Source organism: Phyllobates terribilis, unplaced genomic scaffold (assembly GCF_046119375.1).
Source record: "Phyllobates terribilis strain yellow unplaced genomic scaffold, ASM4611937v1 Scaffold_8__6_contigs__length_399053987, whole genome shotgun sequence".
Taxonomy (NCBI): Eukaryota; Metazoa; Chordata; class Amphibia; order Anura; family Dendrobatidae; genus Phyllobates; species Phyllobates terribilis.
In genome coordinates, this window is record NW_027362768.1 from 397,211,464 (window position 1) to 397,231,210 (window position 19,747).

Consider the following 19,747-nt stretch of genomic DNA (forward strand, 5'->3'; position numbering starts at 1 on the left):
AAGGTTTGGATCTCAATTTAAGTTTTTCCAAAAACCCTTTATCAATCACATTAAGTGTTGAACCACAATCCACAAATACCTGAAATTCAATCAAATCTCCCTGCAGAGTAGTACTCCTAGAAAGACATACTCCTGCAGAGCGTAAACAAGCTATACGGGCGTAACTGACCTTTTTTTTTTTCTTTACTTAAACGAAGCTCACAATACTTAATCAAATGGTCAGCTTTACCACAATAAAGACACAATCCTTTGGCCAACCTCTGGTCTCTTTCCTGAGAGGGGAGCGACATCACCCCAACCTCCATCGGTTCTCCGCCGTCTGAGCAGATTTTTTGGGGACTAGGACCTGACATTACAGGAGTCTTTACCTCATTAAGCCTGCACCTCAGTCTCCTGTCTATACAAACAGCTAATTGCATGGCATCCTGCAGAGTCTCAGGTGCAGGGAATGCAATTAGCAAATCCTTAACCCTTTCACTCAGACCAGCAAGAAATAGACATTTCAGAGCTGGATCATTCCATTTAACTTCTGAGGCTCATCTTCTGAAGTGTGTGCAATAATTTTCAACATCACCTGACCCCTGATTCAAACGCCTGAGTTCTGCCTCAGCAGATGAGATTCGATCAGGATCGTCATACAATAGCCCCATAGCAGAAAAAAATTATTCTGCAGACCTTAAACATGGATCATTAGGTTGGAGAGAAAAGGCCCAACCCTGTGGATCATTGCGCAAAAGTGCCATAATAAAACCAATGTGCTGTGATTCATTCCCAGAGGACCTTGGTCTCAAAAGAAAATATAACAAACAAGCATTTTTAAAGGAAAAAAAATCTTGCTGTTTACCATAAAAAACATCAGGCAGTCCTACCTTGGGTTCGACAAAATGCGCTCCAGAACAGCTACTCACGTGTTGCTGTAGCTCTGCCACCTCCAGAGACAATCCCTGCAGGCGTTGAGCCAAATCCTGGATGGAAGCCATACTGATCCCCGAATTTCTTTCCTTTTAGTTTTTTTTTGGGGCTGGACTTACTGTTATGATCTGCAACATGTACTAAGGAAAGATAGGGGAAAGCTGTCCCTACAGTAAGACTAAGCTGAATCCCTACGATGTAGCGGGCTGCCTGTTCCTTGTGAACAGACCCGCCTTAGTCCTCAGCTAGTCTGAACAAAGACCTATAGCAAAAGGAGAGGGGTCCCTAAAAGAACTAAGGACCGGGACAAACATGGGACAACTCCTAAACAGAGAAGTTATTGCAGAACACAAAAAGACAAACAGACAAAAAAGTATTAGAGGTCCCAGAAGGACCAAACGAACTGACAGAGAAAGGCACAGACGCACCTGGCTAGAGAAACAGTCAAACACTGAAGTCCAGCACAGCCGACAGGGCGGAGCTGGAATATAAAGGCAGATGGTTACGTGACCGCCTAACACGAGATGGAAAAAAAAAAAACCAGGAGGGTTCTAGCAGATGGTGGTTCTGACACTGCATTCATGTACTGACTGTGGTTGTGAAGCTGCATTAATGTACTGACGGTAGTTCTGGTGCTGTATTCATGTACTGACGACGGTGGTTCTGACATTGCATTCATGCATGGACGGTGGTTTTGATTCTGTATTCATGTACTGACGGAGGTTATGAAAATGCATTCATGTACTGATCGTGGTTCTGATGCTGCATTCATATACTGAAGGTGGTTCTGACGCTATTTTTATGTATTGATGATGGTTCTGATGCTACATTCATGTACTGACAATGGTTCTGGTGCTGGATTCATGCACTGAAAGTGGTTCTGATCTTGTCTACATGTAGAAATCCATAACATGCTTCATAGCTATGTTAAACCTTAAAATTCCTTAAAACTTAGATTTTTTGAGATTAAGAGGAGGATTTGGTGATTTTCTGCTCCAAAACTCAGTGTAAGTTAGTATGTGATCATACTAATTTTTTTAGAGCAGAAACTCTCCAGACCCTCTTCAAATACTGAACACATGGTTTTGGTGATGTTTTAATGTACTGAACGTGGTTCTAGTGATGTATCCATGTAAATACCTTTTTAAATTTTTTTGCGACCCTTCTCATTTTTTTCAGTATTACAATTAGGCCTTTGACCAAAATGTGTTGTGCACCCCTGCCCTAGCAGGTAATCCCATTCTGAGAGCAGAGAGCTTGAACATATTCAAAACCTATCCCAATGGGTGAACTTGCCGGCATTACAAAGCTACTGTATGTTCAGATGAGGCAACATTCAATCACAAGATCAGGAGAGCACAGACTACAAAAAATGCTGCAGAGCAGAAACATACATCAAAAAGGCAAAACACACAAATCTCTATTATTCAAAAATAAACCCCAACATCATCTAAAAATAAAACTGTTACCACCAATCATATAATGTTCACTGCGGCAATGGACTGTACAAACACAGCACATTTATGCTATTTTATATCACATATTTATGAACACTATTTATTTTACTCCCTTATATAGCGCCATTAATTCCACAGCACTTTACAGACATTTTCATCGCTGTCCCTATCGGGGCTCACAATCTACATTGCCTATCAGTCTTTGGAATGTGGGAGGATACCGGAGAACCCGGAGGAAACCCACACAAACACGAGGAGAACATACAAACTCCTTGTAGATGATGTCCTTGGTGGGATTGAACCCAGAATCCCGCCGCCGCAAGGCTGCAGTGCTAACCACTGAGCCACCATGTGCTAACCACTGAGCCACCGTGCTGCACAATGGCTTATAATCATTGCAGATGGGTTGAAGTGTCCGCCTGGTACACACGGGGTTAAGGGCACCAGTGCGATCCCGCAGGTAGAGTAGACCTGGTGGAGTACCGGCTGCACATGGGATGCTGGTACCGTTGTACGACGTTCTATGCCGGAGATCAGCGAGAGCCCGAAACGCGTAAGAAACCAACACAGACGAGTGCACTATGCTCTAATTCATCTCAATAATGAAGGAATTTTAGGATTTGGAGGCGCTGGAGCAGCGTTTTCTATAGCACCTCGTTCACAAGCTTGGACTCCGCAATATGGGAAAAAGCTGCCGATGGAAAAGTCTGCAGGTGAAGTGACTAACAGCGAGCAACCGCCTACATCTATGTGCCCCAAACCAGGCGTCAACCGGCAATGAGAGCAGCACGTCATGTGTCTGTAATAATGGTGAGATATAACGTAATAACAGGACCAGACCAGATACAGATAAGAACGAGGAGAAACACCTACCCAGAGCGCAGAATTCAGTGTGGACCACCGGACCCCTGAGGAGAAGAGAAAAGAAGCGTAATATCTGATCTCACATGTATATGTAAACCCAAGACACCGTACATACACCATACACACGTATAACATACACCGTACATACACCATACCCACGTATAACATACACCGTACATACACCATACCCACGTATAACATACACCGTACATACCCACTTATAACATACACCGTACATACACCATACACATGTATAACATACACCGTACATACACCATACCCACGTATAACATACACCGTACATACACCATACCCACGTATAACATACACCGTACATACACCATACCCACGTATAACATACACCGTACATACACCATACACACGTATAACATACACCGTACATACACCACACACACGTATAACATACACCGTACATACCCCACACCCACGTATAACATACACCGTACATACACCATACACACGTATAACATACACCGTACATACACCACACCCACGTATAACATACACCGTACATACACCATACACACGTATAACATACACACGTATAACATACACCATACACACGTATAACATACACCGTACATACCCACGTATAACATACACCGTACATACACCATACCCACGTATAACATACACCGTACATACACCACACACACGTATAACATACACCGTACATACACCATACCCACGTATAATATACACCGTACATACACCATACACACGTATAACATGCACCGTACATACACCATACCCACGTATAACATACACCGTACATACCCACGTATAACATACACCGTACATACACCATACCCACGTATAACATACACCGTACATACACCATACCCACGTATAACATACACCGTACATACACCATACCCACGTATAACATACACCGTACATACACCATACCCACGTATAACATACACCGTACATACACCATACACACGTATAACATACACCGTACATACACCACACACACGTATAACATACACCGTACATACCCCACACCCACGTATAACATACACCGTACATACACCATACACACGTATAACATACACCGTACATACACCACACCCACGTATAACATACACCGTACATACACCATACACACGTATAACATACACACGTATAACATACACCATACACACGTATAACATACACCGTACATACACCATACCCACGTATAACATACACCGTACATACACCATACCCACGTATAACATACACCGTACATACACCATACACACGTATAACATACACCGTACACACGTATAACATACATCGTACATATACCATACACACGTATAACATACACCATACACACGTATAACATACATCGTACATATACCATACACACGTATAACATACACTGTACATACACATGTATAACATACACCGTACAAACACCATACCCACGTATAACATACACCGTACATACACCATACCCACGTATAACATACACCGTACATACACACGTATAACATACACCGTACATACACCATACACACGTATAACATACACCGTACATACACCATACACACGTATAACATACATCGTACATATACCATACACACGTATAACATACACACGTATAACATACACCATACACACGTATAACATACATCGTACATATACCATACACACGTATAACATACACTGTACATACACATGTATAACATACACCGTACATACCCCACACACACGTATAACATACACCGTACATACACCATACACACGTATAACATACACCGTACATACACCATACACACGTATAACATACACCGTACATACACCATACCCACGTATAACATACACCGTACATACACCATACCCACGTATAACATACACCGTACATACCCCATACCCACGTATAACATACACCGTACATACACCATACCCACGTATAACATACACCGTACATACACCATACACACGTATAACATACACCGTACATACACCATACACACGTATAACATACACCGTACATACACCATACCCACGTATAACATACACCGTACATACACCATACCCACGTATAACATACACCGTACATACACCATACCCACGTATAACATACACCGTACATATCCCATACACACGTATAACATACACCGTACATACACCATACCCACGTATAACATACACCGTACATATCCCATACACACGTATAACATACACCGTACATACACCATACACACGTATAACATACACCGTACATGCAACATACACACGTATAACATACACCGTACATACAACATACACACGTATAACATACACCGTACATACACCATACACACGTATAACATACACCGTACATACACCATACACACGTATAACATACACTGTACATACACCATACACACGTATAACATACACCGTACATACACCATACACACGTATAACATACACCGTACATACAACATACACACGTATAACATACACCGTACATGCACCATACACACGTATAACATACACTGTACATACACCATACACACGTATAACATACACCGTACATACACACGTATAACATACACCGTACATACACCATACACACGTATAACATACACCGTACATACACCATACCCACGTATAACATACACCGTACATACACACGTATAACATACACCGTAAATACACCATACACACGTATAACATACACCGTACATACACCATACACACGTATAACATACACCGTACATACACCATACACACGTATAACATACACCGTACATACACCATACCCGCGTATAACATACACCGTACATACACCATACACACGTATAACATACACCGTACATACACACGTATAACATACACCGTACATACACCATACACACGTATAACATACACCGTACATACACCATACACACGTATAACATACACCGTACATACACCATACACACGTATAACATACACCGTACATACACCATACACACGTATAACATACACCGTACATACACCATACACACGTATAACATACACCGTACATACACCATACACATGTATAACATACACCGTACATACACCATACCCACGTATAACATACACCGTACATACACACGTATAACATACACCGTACATACACCATACACACGTATAACATACACCGTACATACACCATACCCACGTATAACATACACCGTACATACACCATACACACGTATAACATACACCGTACATACACCATACACACGTATAACATACACCGTACATACACCATACCCACGTATAACATACACCGTACATACACCATACACACGTATAACATACACCGTACATACACCATACCCACGTATAACATACACCGTATATACACCATACCCACGTATAACATACACCGTACATACACCATACCCACGTATAACATACACCGTACATACACCATACACACGTATAACATACACCGTACATACACCATACCCACGTATAACATACACTGTACATACACCATACACACGTATAACATACACCGTACATACACCATACACACGTATAACATACACCGTACACACAACATACACACGTATAACATACACCGTACATACAACATACACACGTATAACATACACCGTACATACCCCACACACACGTATAACATACACCGTACATACACCATACCCACGTATAACATACACCGTACATACACCATACCCACGTATAACATACACCGTACATACCCCCCACACACGTATAACATACACCGTACATACACCATACCCACGTATAACATACACCGTACATACACCATACACACGTATAACATACACCGTACATACCCCACACACACGTATAACATACACCGTACATACACCATACCCACGTATAACATACACCGTACATACACCATACACACGTATAACATACACCGTACATACCCCACACACACGTATAACATACACCGTACATACACCATACCCACGTATAACATACACCGTACATACACCATACACACGTATAACATACACCGTACATACCCCACACACACGTATAACATACACCGTACATACACCATACACATGCATAACATACACCGTACATACACCATACACACGTATAACACCGTACATACAACATACCCACGTATAACATACACCGTACATACACACGTATAACATACACACGTATAACATACACCGTACATACACCATACCCACGTATAACATACACCGTACATACACCATACACATGTATAACATACACCGTACATACAACATACACACGTATAACATACACCGTACATACAACATACACACGTATAACATACACCGTACATACCCCACACACACGTATAACATACACCGTACATACACCATACACACGTATAACACCGTACATACAACATACCCACGTATAACATACACCGTACATACACACGTATAACATACACACGTATAACATACACCGTACATACACCATACCCACGTATAACATACACCGTACATACACCATACACACGTATAACATACACCGTACATACACCATACACACGTATAACATACACCGTACATATACCATACCCACGTATAACATACACTGTACATACACAAGTATAACATACACCGTACATACACCATACACACGTATAACATACACCGTACATACACCATACCCACGTATAACATACACCGTACATACACCATACACACGTATAACATACACCGTACATACACCATACCCACGTATAACATACACCGTACATACACCATACCCACGTATAAAATACACCGTACATACACCATACACACGTATAACATGCACCGTACATACACCATACCCACGTATAACATACACCGTACATGCACCATACACACGTATAACATACACCGTACATACACACGTATAACATACACCGTATATACACCATACACACGTATAACATACACCGTACATACACACGTATAACATACACACGTATAACATACACGTGCATACACACGTATAACATACACCGTATATACACCATACACACGTATAACATACACCGTACATACACACGTATAACATACACCGTACATACACCATACACACGTATAACATACACCGTACATACACCATACCCACGTATAACATACACCGTACATACACCATACCCACGTATAACATACACCGTACATACACCATACACACGTATAGCATACACCGTACATACACCATACACACGTATAACATACACCGTACATACACCATACACACGTATAACATACACCGTACATACACCATACACATGTATAACATACACCGTATATACACCATACACATGTATAACATACACCGTATATACACCATACACACGTATAACATACACCGTACATACACACGTATAACATACACCGCACATACACCATACACACGTATAACATACACCGTACATACACCATACCCACGTATAACATACACCGTACATACACCATACCCACGTATAACATACACCGTACATACACCATACACACGTATAACATACACCGTACATACACCATACACACGTATAACATACACCGTACATACACCATACACATGTATAACATACACCGTACATACACCATACCCACGTATAACATACACCGTACATACACCATACACACGTATAACATACACCGTACATACACCATACACACGTATAACATACACCGTACATACACCATACCCACGTATAACATACACCGTACATACACCATACCCACGTATAACATACACCGTACATACACCATACACACGTATAACATGCACCGTACATACACCATACACACGTATAACATACACCGTACATACACACGTATAACATACACCGTACATACACACGTATAACATACACCGTACACACGTATAACATACACCGTACATACACACGTATAACATACACCGTACATACACACGTATAACATACACCGTACATACACACGTATAACATACACCGTACATACACCATACACACGTATAGCATACACCGTACATACACACGTATAACATACACCACACACACGTATAACATACACACGTATAACATACACCGTACATACCCACGTATAACATACACCGTACATACACACGTATAACATACACCGTACACACGTATAGCATACACCGTACATACACACGTATAACATACACCGTACATACACACGTATAACATACACCGTACATACACCATACCCACGTATAACATACACCGTACATACACCATACACACGTATAACATACACCGTACATACACCATACACACGTATAACATACACCGTACATACACACGTATAACATACACCGTACATACACCATACACACGTATAACATACACCGTACATACACCATACACACGTATAACATACACCGTACATACACACGTATAACATACACCGTACATACACCATACACACGTATAACATACACCGTACATACACCATACACACGTATAACATACACCGTACATACACCATACCCACGTATAACATACACCGTACATACACCATACACATGTATAACATACACCGTACATACACCATACACACGTATAACATACACCGTACATACACCATACACACGTGTAACATACACCGTACATACACCATACACACGTATAACATACACCGTACATACACCATACCCACGTATTACATACACCGTACATACACCATACACATGTATAACATACACCGTACATACACCATACCCACGTATAACATACACCGTACATACACCATACACACGTATAACATACACCGTACATACACCATACACACGTATAACATACACCGTACATACACCATACCCACGTTTAACATACACCGTACATACACCATACACACGTATAACATACACCGTACATAAACACGTATTACATACACCGTACATACACCATACACACGTATAACATACACCGTACATACACACGTATTACATACACCGTACATACACCATACACACGTATAACACACACATATTACATACACCGTACATACACACGTACAACCTACACCGTACATACACACGTATAACATACACTGTACATACACCATACACACGTATAACATACACCGTACATATACACGTATAACATACACTGTACATACACCATACACATGTATAACATACACCGTACATACACCATACCCACGTATAACATACACCGTACATACACCATACACACGTATAACATACACCGTACATACACCATACACACGTATAACATACACCGTACATACACCATACACACGTATAACATACACCGTACATACACCATACACACGTATAACATACACCGTACATACACCATACCCACGTATAACATACACCGTACATACACCATACACACGTATAACATACACCGTACATACACCACACCCACGTATAACATACACCGTACATACAACATACACACGTATAACATACACCGTACATACACCATACCCACGTATAACATACACCGTACATACACCATACCCACGTATAACATACACCGTACATACACCATACACACGTATAACATACACCGTACATACACCATACACACGTATAACATACACCGTACATACACACGTATAACATACACTGTACATACACACGTATAACATACACACGTATAACATACACGTACATACACACGTATAACATACACCGTATATACACCATACACACGTATAACATACACCGTACATACACACGTATAACATACACCGTACATACACCATACACACGTATAACATACACCGTACATACACCATACCCACGTATAACATACACCGTACATACACCATACCCACGTATAACATACACCGTACATACACCATACCCACGTATAACATACACCGTACATACACCATACACACGTATAACATACACCGTACATACACCATACACACGTATAACATACACCGTACATACACCATACCCACGTATAACATACACCGTACATACACCATACCCACGTATAACATACACCGTACATACACCATACACACGTATAACATACACCGTACATACACCATACCCACGTATAACATACACCGTACATACACCATACCCACGTATAACATACATTGTACATACACCATACACACGTATAACATGCAACGTACATACACCATACACACGTATAACATACACCGTACATACACCATACACACGTATAACATGCACAGTACATACACCATACCCACGTATAACATACACCGTACATACACCATACACACGTATAACATACACCGTACATACACACGTATAACATACACCGTACATACACCATACACACGTATAACATACACCGTACATACACCATACACACGTATAACATACACCGTACATACACACGTATAACATACACCGTACATACACCATACACACGTATAACATACACCGTACATACACCATACACATGTATAACATACACCGTACATACACACGTATAACATACACCGTACATACACCATACACACGTATAACATACACCGTACATACACACGTATAACATACACCGTACATACACCATACACACGTATAACATACACCGTACATACACCATACACATGTATAACATACACCGTACATACCCACGTATAACATACACCATACACACGTATAACATACACCGTACATACACCATACACACGTATAACATACACCGTACATACACACGTATAACATACACCGTACATACACACGTATAACATACACCGTACATACACCATACACACGTATAGCATACACCGTACATACACCATACCCACGTATAACATACACCGTACATACACCATACACACGTATAACATACACCACACACACGTATAACATACACCCGTATAACATACACCATACATACCCACGTATAACATACACCGTACATACACCATACACACGTATAACATGCACAGTACATACACCATACCCACGTATAACATACACCGTACATACACCATACACACGTATAACATACACCGTACATGCACCATACACACGTATAACATACACCGTACATGCACCATACACACGTATAACATACACCGTACATACACACGTATAACATACACCGTACATACACCATACACACGTATAACATACACCGTACATACACACGTATAACATACACCGTACATACACCATACACACGTATAACATACACCGTACATACACACGTATAACATACACCGTACATACACCATACACACGTATAACATACACCGTACATACACCATACACATGTATAACATACACCGTACATACACCATACACATGTATAACATACACCGTACATACACCATACACACGTATAACATACACCGTACATACACCATACACACGTATAACATGCACAGTACATACACCATACCCACGTATAACATACACCGTACATACACCATACACACGTATAACATACACCGTACATACACACGTATAACATACACCGTACATACACCATACACACGTATAACATACACCGTACATACACACGTATAACATACACCGTACATACACCATACCCACGTATAACATACACCGTACATACACCATACACATGTATAACATACACCGTACATACACCATACACACGTATAACATACACCGTACATACACACGTATTACATACACCGTACATACACCATACACATGTATAACATACACCGTACATACACCATACCCACGTATAACATACACCATACACACGTATAACATACACCGTACATACACCATACACACGTATAACATACACCGTACATACACCATACCCACGTATAACATACACCGTACATACACCATACACACGTATAACATACACCGTACATACACCATACACACGTATAACATACACCGTACATAAACACGTATTACATACACCGTACATACACCATACACACGTATAACATACACCGTACATACACACGTATTACATACACCGTACATACACCATACACACGTATAACACACACATATTACATACACCGTACAACATACACCGTACATACACACGTATAACATACACTGTACATACACCATACACACGTATAACATACACCGTACATATACACGTATAACATACACTGTACATACACCATACACATGTATAACATACACCGTACATACACCATACCCACGTATAACATACACCGTACATACACCATACACACGTATAACATACACCGTACATACACCATACACACGTATAACATACACCGTACATACACCATACCCACGTATAACATACACCGTACATACACCATACCCACGTATAACATACACCGTACATACACCATACCCACGTATAACATACACCGTACATACACCATACACACGTATAACATGCAACGTACATACACCATACACACGTATAACATACACCGTACATACACCATACACACGTATAACATGCACAGTACATACACCATACCCACGTATAACATACACCGTACATACACCATACACACGTATAACATACACCGTACATACACACGTATAACATACACCGTACATACACCATACACACGTATAACATACACCGTACATACACCATACACACGTATAACATACACCGTACATACACACGTATAACATACACCGTACATACACCATACACACGTATAACATACACCGTACATACACCATACCCACGTATAACATACACCGTACATACACCATACCCACGTATAACATACACCGTACATACACCATACACACGTATAACATACACCGTACATACACCATACACACGTATAACATACACCGTACATACACCATACACATGTATAACATACACCGTACATACACCATACCCACGTATAACATACACCGTACATACACCATACACACGTATAACATACACCGTACATACACCATACCCACGTATAACATACACCGTACATACACCATACCCACATATAACATACACCGTACATACACCATACCCACGTATAACATACACCGTACATACACCATACACACGTATAACATGCAACGTACATACACCATACCCACGTATAACATACACCGTACATACACCATACACACGTATAACATACACCGTACATACACACGTATAACATACACCGTACATACACCATACACACGTATAACATACACCGTACATACACCATACACACGTATAACATGCAACGTACATACACCATACCCACGTATAACATACACCGTACATACACCATACACACGTATAACATACACCGTACATACACACGTATAACATACACCGTACATACACCACACACACGTATAACATGCACAGTACATACACCATACACACGTATAACATACACCGTACATACACACGTATAACATACACCGTACATACACCATACACACGTATAACATACACCGTACATACACCATACACATGTATAACATACACCGTACATACACACGTATAACATACACCGTACATACACCATACACACATATAACATACACCGTACATACACACGTATAACATACACCGTACATACACCATACACACGTATAACATACACCGTACATACACCATACACACGTATAACATACACCGTACATACACCACACACACGTATAACATACACCGTACATACACCATACACATGTATAACATACACCGTACATACACACGTATAACATACACCGTACATACACCATACACACGTATAACATACACCGTACATACACACGTATAACATACACCGTACATACACCATACACACGTATAACATACACCGTACATACACCATACACACGTATAACATACACCGTACATACACCACACACATGTATAACATACACCGTACATACCCACGTATAACATACACCGTACATACACACGTATAACATACACCGTACATACACACGTATAACATACACCGTACATACACACGTATAACATACACCGTACATACACCATACACACGTATAGCATACACCGTACATACACCATACCCACGTATAACATACACCGTACATACACCATACACACGTATAACATACACCACACACACGTATAACATACACCCGTATAACATACACCATACATACCCACGTATAACATACACCGTACATACACCATACACACGTATAACATGCACAGTACATACACCATACCCACGTATAACATACACCGTACATACACCATACACACGTATAACATACACCGTACATGCACCATACACACGTATAACATACACCGTACATGCACCATACACACGTATAACATACACCGTACATACACACGTATAACATACACCGTACATACACCATACACACGTATAACATACACCGTACATACACCATACACATGTATAACATACACCGTACATACACCATACACATGTATAACATACACCGTACATACACCATACACATGTATAACATACACCGTACATACACCATACACATGTATAACATACACCGTACATACACCATACACACGTATAACATACACCGTACATACACCATACACACGTATAACATGCACAGTACATACACCATACCCACGTATAACATACACCGTACATACACCATACACACGTATAACATACACCGTACATACACACGTATAACATACACCGTACATACACCATACACACGTATAACATACACCGTACATACACACGTATAACATACACCGTACATACACCATACACACGTATAACATACACCGTACATACACACGTATAACATACACCGTACATACACCATACCCACGTATAACATACACCGTACATACACCATACACATGTATAACATACACCGTACATACACCATACACACGTATAACATACACCGTACATACACACGTATTACATACACCGTACATACACCATACACATGTATAACATACACCGTACATACACCATACCCACGTATAACATACACCGTACATACACCATACACACGTATAACATACACCGTACATACACCATACACACGTATAACATACACCGTACATACACCATACCCACGTATAACATACACCGTACATACACCATACACACGTATAACATACACCGTACATAAACACGTATTACATACACCGTACATACACCATACACACGTATAACATACACCGTACATACACACGTATTACATACACCGTACATACACCATACACATGTATAACATACACCGTACATACACCATACACACGTATAACATACACCGTACATATACACGTATAACATACACATATTACATACACCGTACAACATACACCGTACATACACACGTATAACATACACTGTACATACACCATACACACGTATAACATACACCGTACATATACACGTATAACATACACTGTACATACACCATACACATGTATAACATACACCGTACATACACCATACCCACGTATAACATACACCGTACATACACCATACACACGTATAACATACACCGTACATACACCATACACACGTATAACATACACCGTACATACACCATACACACGTATAACATACACCGTACATACACCATACACACGTATAACATACACCGTACATACACCATACCCACGTATAACATACACCATACATACACCATACACACGTATAACATACACCGTACATACACCACACCCACGTATAACATACACCGTACATACAACATACACACGTATAACATACACCTTACATACACCATACCCACGTATAACATACACCGTACATACACCATACACACGTATAACATACACCGTACATACACCATACACACGTATAACATACACCGTACATACACACGTATAACATACACTGTACATACACACGTATAACATACACCGTATATACACCATACACACGTATAACATACACCGTACATACACCATACACACGTATAACATACACCACACACACGTATAACATACACCCGTATAACATACACCATACATACCCACGTATAACATACACCGTACATACACCATACACACGTATAACATGCACAGTACATACACCATACCCACGTATAACATACACCGTACATACACCATACACACGTATAACATACACCGTACATACACCATACACACGTATAACATACACCGTACATACACCATACACACGTATAACATACACCGTACATACACCATACACACGTATAACATACACCGTACATACACCATACACACGTATAACATACACCGTACATACACCATACACACGTATAACATACACCGTACATACACCATACCCACGTATAACATACACCATACACATGTATAACATACACCGTACATACACCATACCCACGTATAACATACACCGTACATACCCCATACCCACGTATAACATACACCGTACATACACCACACACACGTATAACATACACCGTACATACACCATACCCACGTATAACATACACCGTACATACACCACACACACGTATAACATACACCGTACATACACCATACACCGTACATACACCATACCCACGTATAACATACACCGTACATACACCATACCCACGTATAACATACACCGTACATGCACCATACCCACGTATAACATACACCGTACATACACCATACACCGTACATACACCATACCCACGTATAACATACACCGTACATACACCATACCCACGTATAACATACACCGTACATACACCATACCCACGTATAACATACACCGTACATACACCATACACACGTATAACATACACCATACACACACCATACACACGTATAAGATACACCGTACATACACCATACCCACGTATAACATACACCGTACATCCACACGTATAACATACACACGTATAACATACACACGTATAACATACACCGTACATACACCATACACACGTATAACATACACCGTACATACACCATACACACGTATAACATACACCGTACATACACCATACCCACGTATAACATACACCGTACATACACCATACACACGTATAACATACACCGTACATACACCATACACACGTATAACATACACCGTACATAAACACGTATTACATACACCGTACATACACCATACACACGTATAACATACACCGTACATACACACGTATTACATACACCGTACATACACCATACACACGTATAACACACACATATTACATACACCGTACAACATACACCGTACATACACACGTATAACATACACTGTACATACACCATACACACGTATAACATACACTGTACATACACCATACACATGTATAACATACACCGTACATACACCATACCCACGTATAACATACACCGTACATACACCATACACACGTATAACATACACCGTACATACACCATACACACGTATAACATACACCGTACATACACCATACACATGTATAACATACACCGTACATACCCCATACCCACGTATAACATACACCGTACATACACCATACACACGTATAACATACACCGTACATACACCACACCCACGTATAACATACACCGTACATACAACATACACACGTATAACATACACCTTACATACACCATACCCACGTATAACATACACCGTACATACACCATACCCACGTATAACATACACCGTACATACACCATACACACGTATAACATACACCGTACATACACCATACACACGTATAACATACACCGTACATACACACGTATAACATACACTGTACATACACACGTATAACATACACCGTATATACACCATACACACGTATAACATACACCGTACATACACACGTATAACATACACCGTACATACACCATACACACGTATAACATACACCACACACACGTATAACATACACCCGTATAACATACACCATACATACCCACGTATAACATACACCGTACATACACCATACACACGTATAACATGCACAGTACATACACCATACCCACGTATAACATACACCGTACATACACCATACACACGTATAACATACACCGTACATACACCATACACACGTATAACATACACCGTACATACACCATACCCACGTATAACATACACCATACACATGTATAACATACACCGTACATACACCATACCCACGTATAACATACACCGTACATACCCCATACCCACGTATAACATACACCGTACATACACCACACACACGTATAACATACACCGTACATACACCATACCCACGTATAACATACACCGTACATACACCACACACACGTATAACATACACCGTACATACACCATACACCGTACATACACCATACCCACGTATAACATACACCGTACATACACCATACCCACGTATAACATACACCGTACATGCACCATACCCACGTATAACATACACCGTACATACACCATACACCGTACATACACCATACCCACGTATAACATACACCGTACATACACCATACCCACGTATAACATACACCGTACATACACCATACCCACATATAACATACACCGTACATACACCATACACACGTATAACATACACCATACACACACCATACACACGTATAACATACACCGTACATACACCATACCCACGTATAACATACACCGTACATCCACACGTATAACATACACACGTATAACATACACACGTATAACATACACCGTACATAC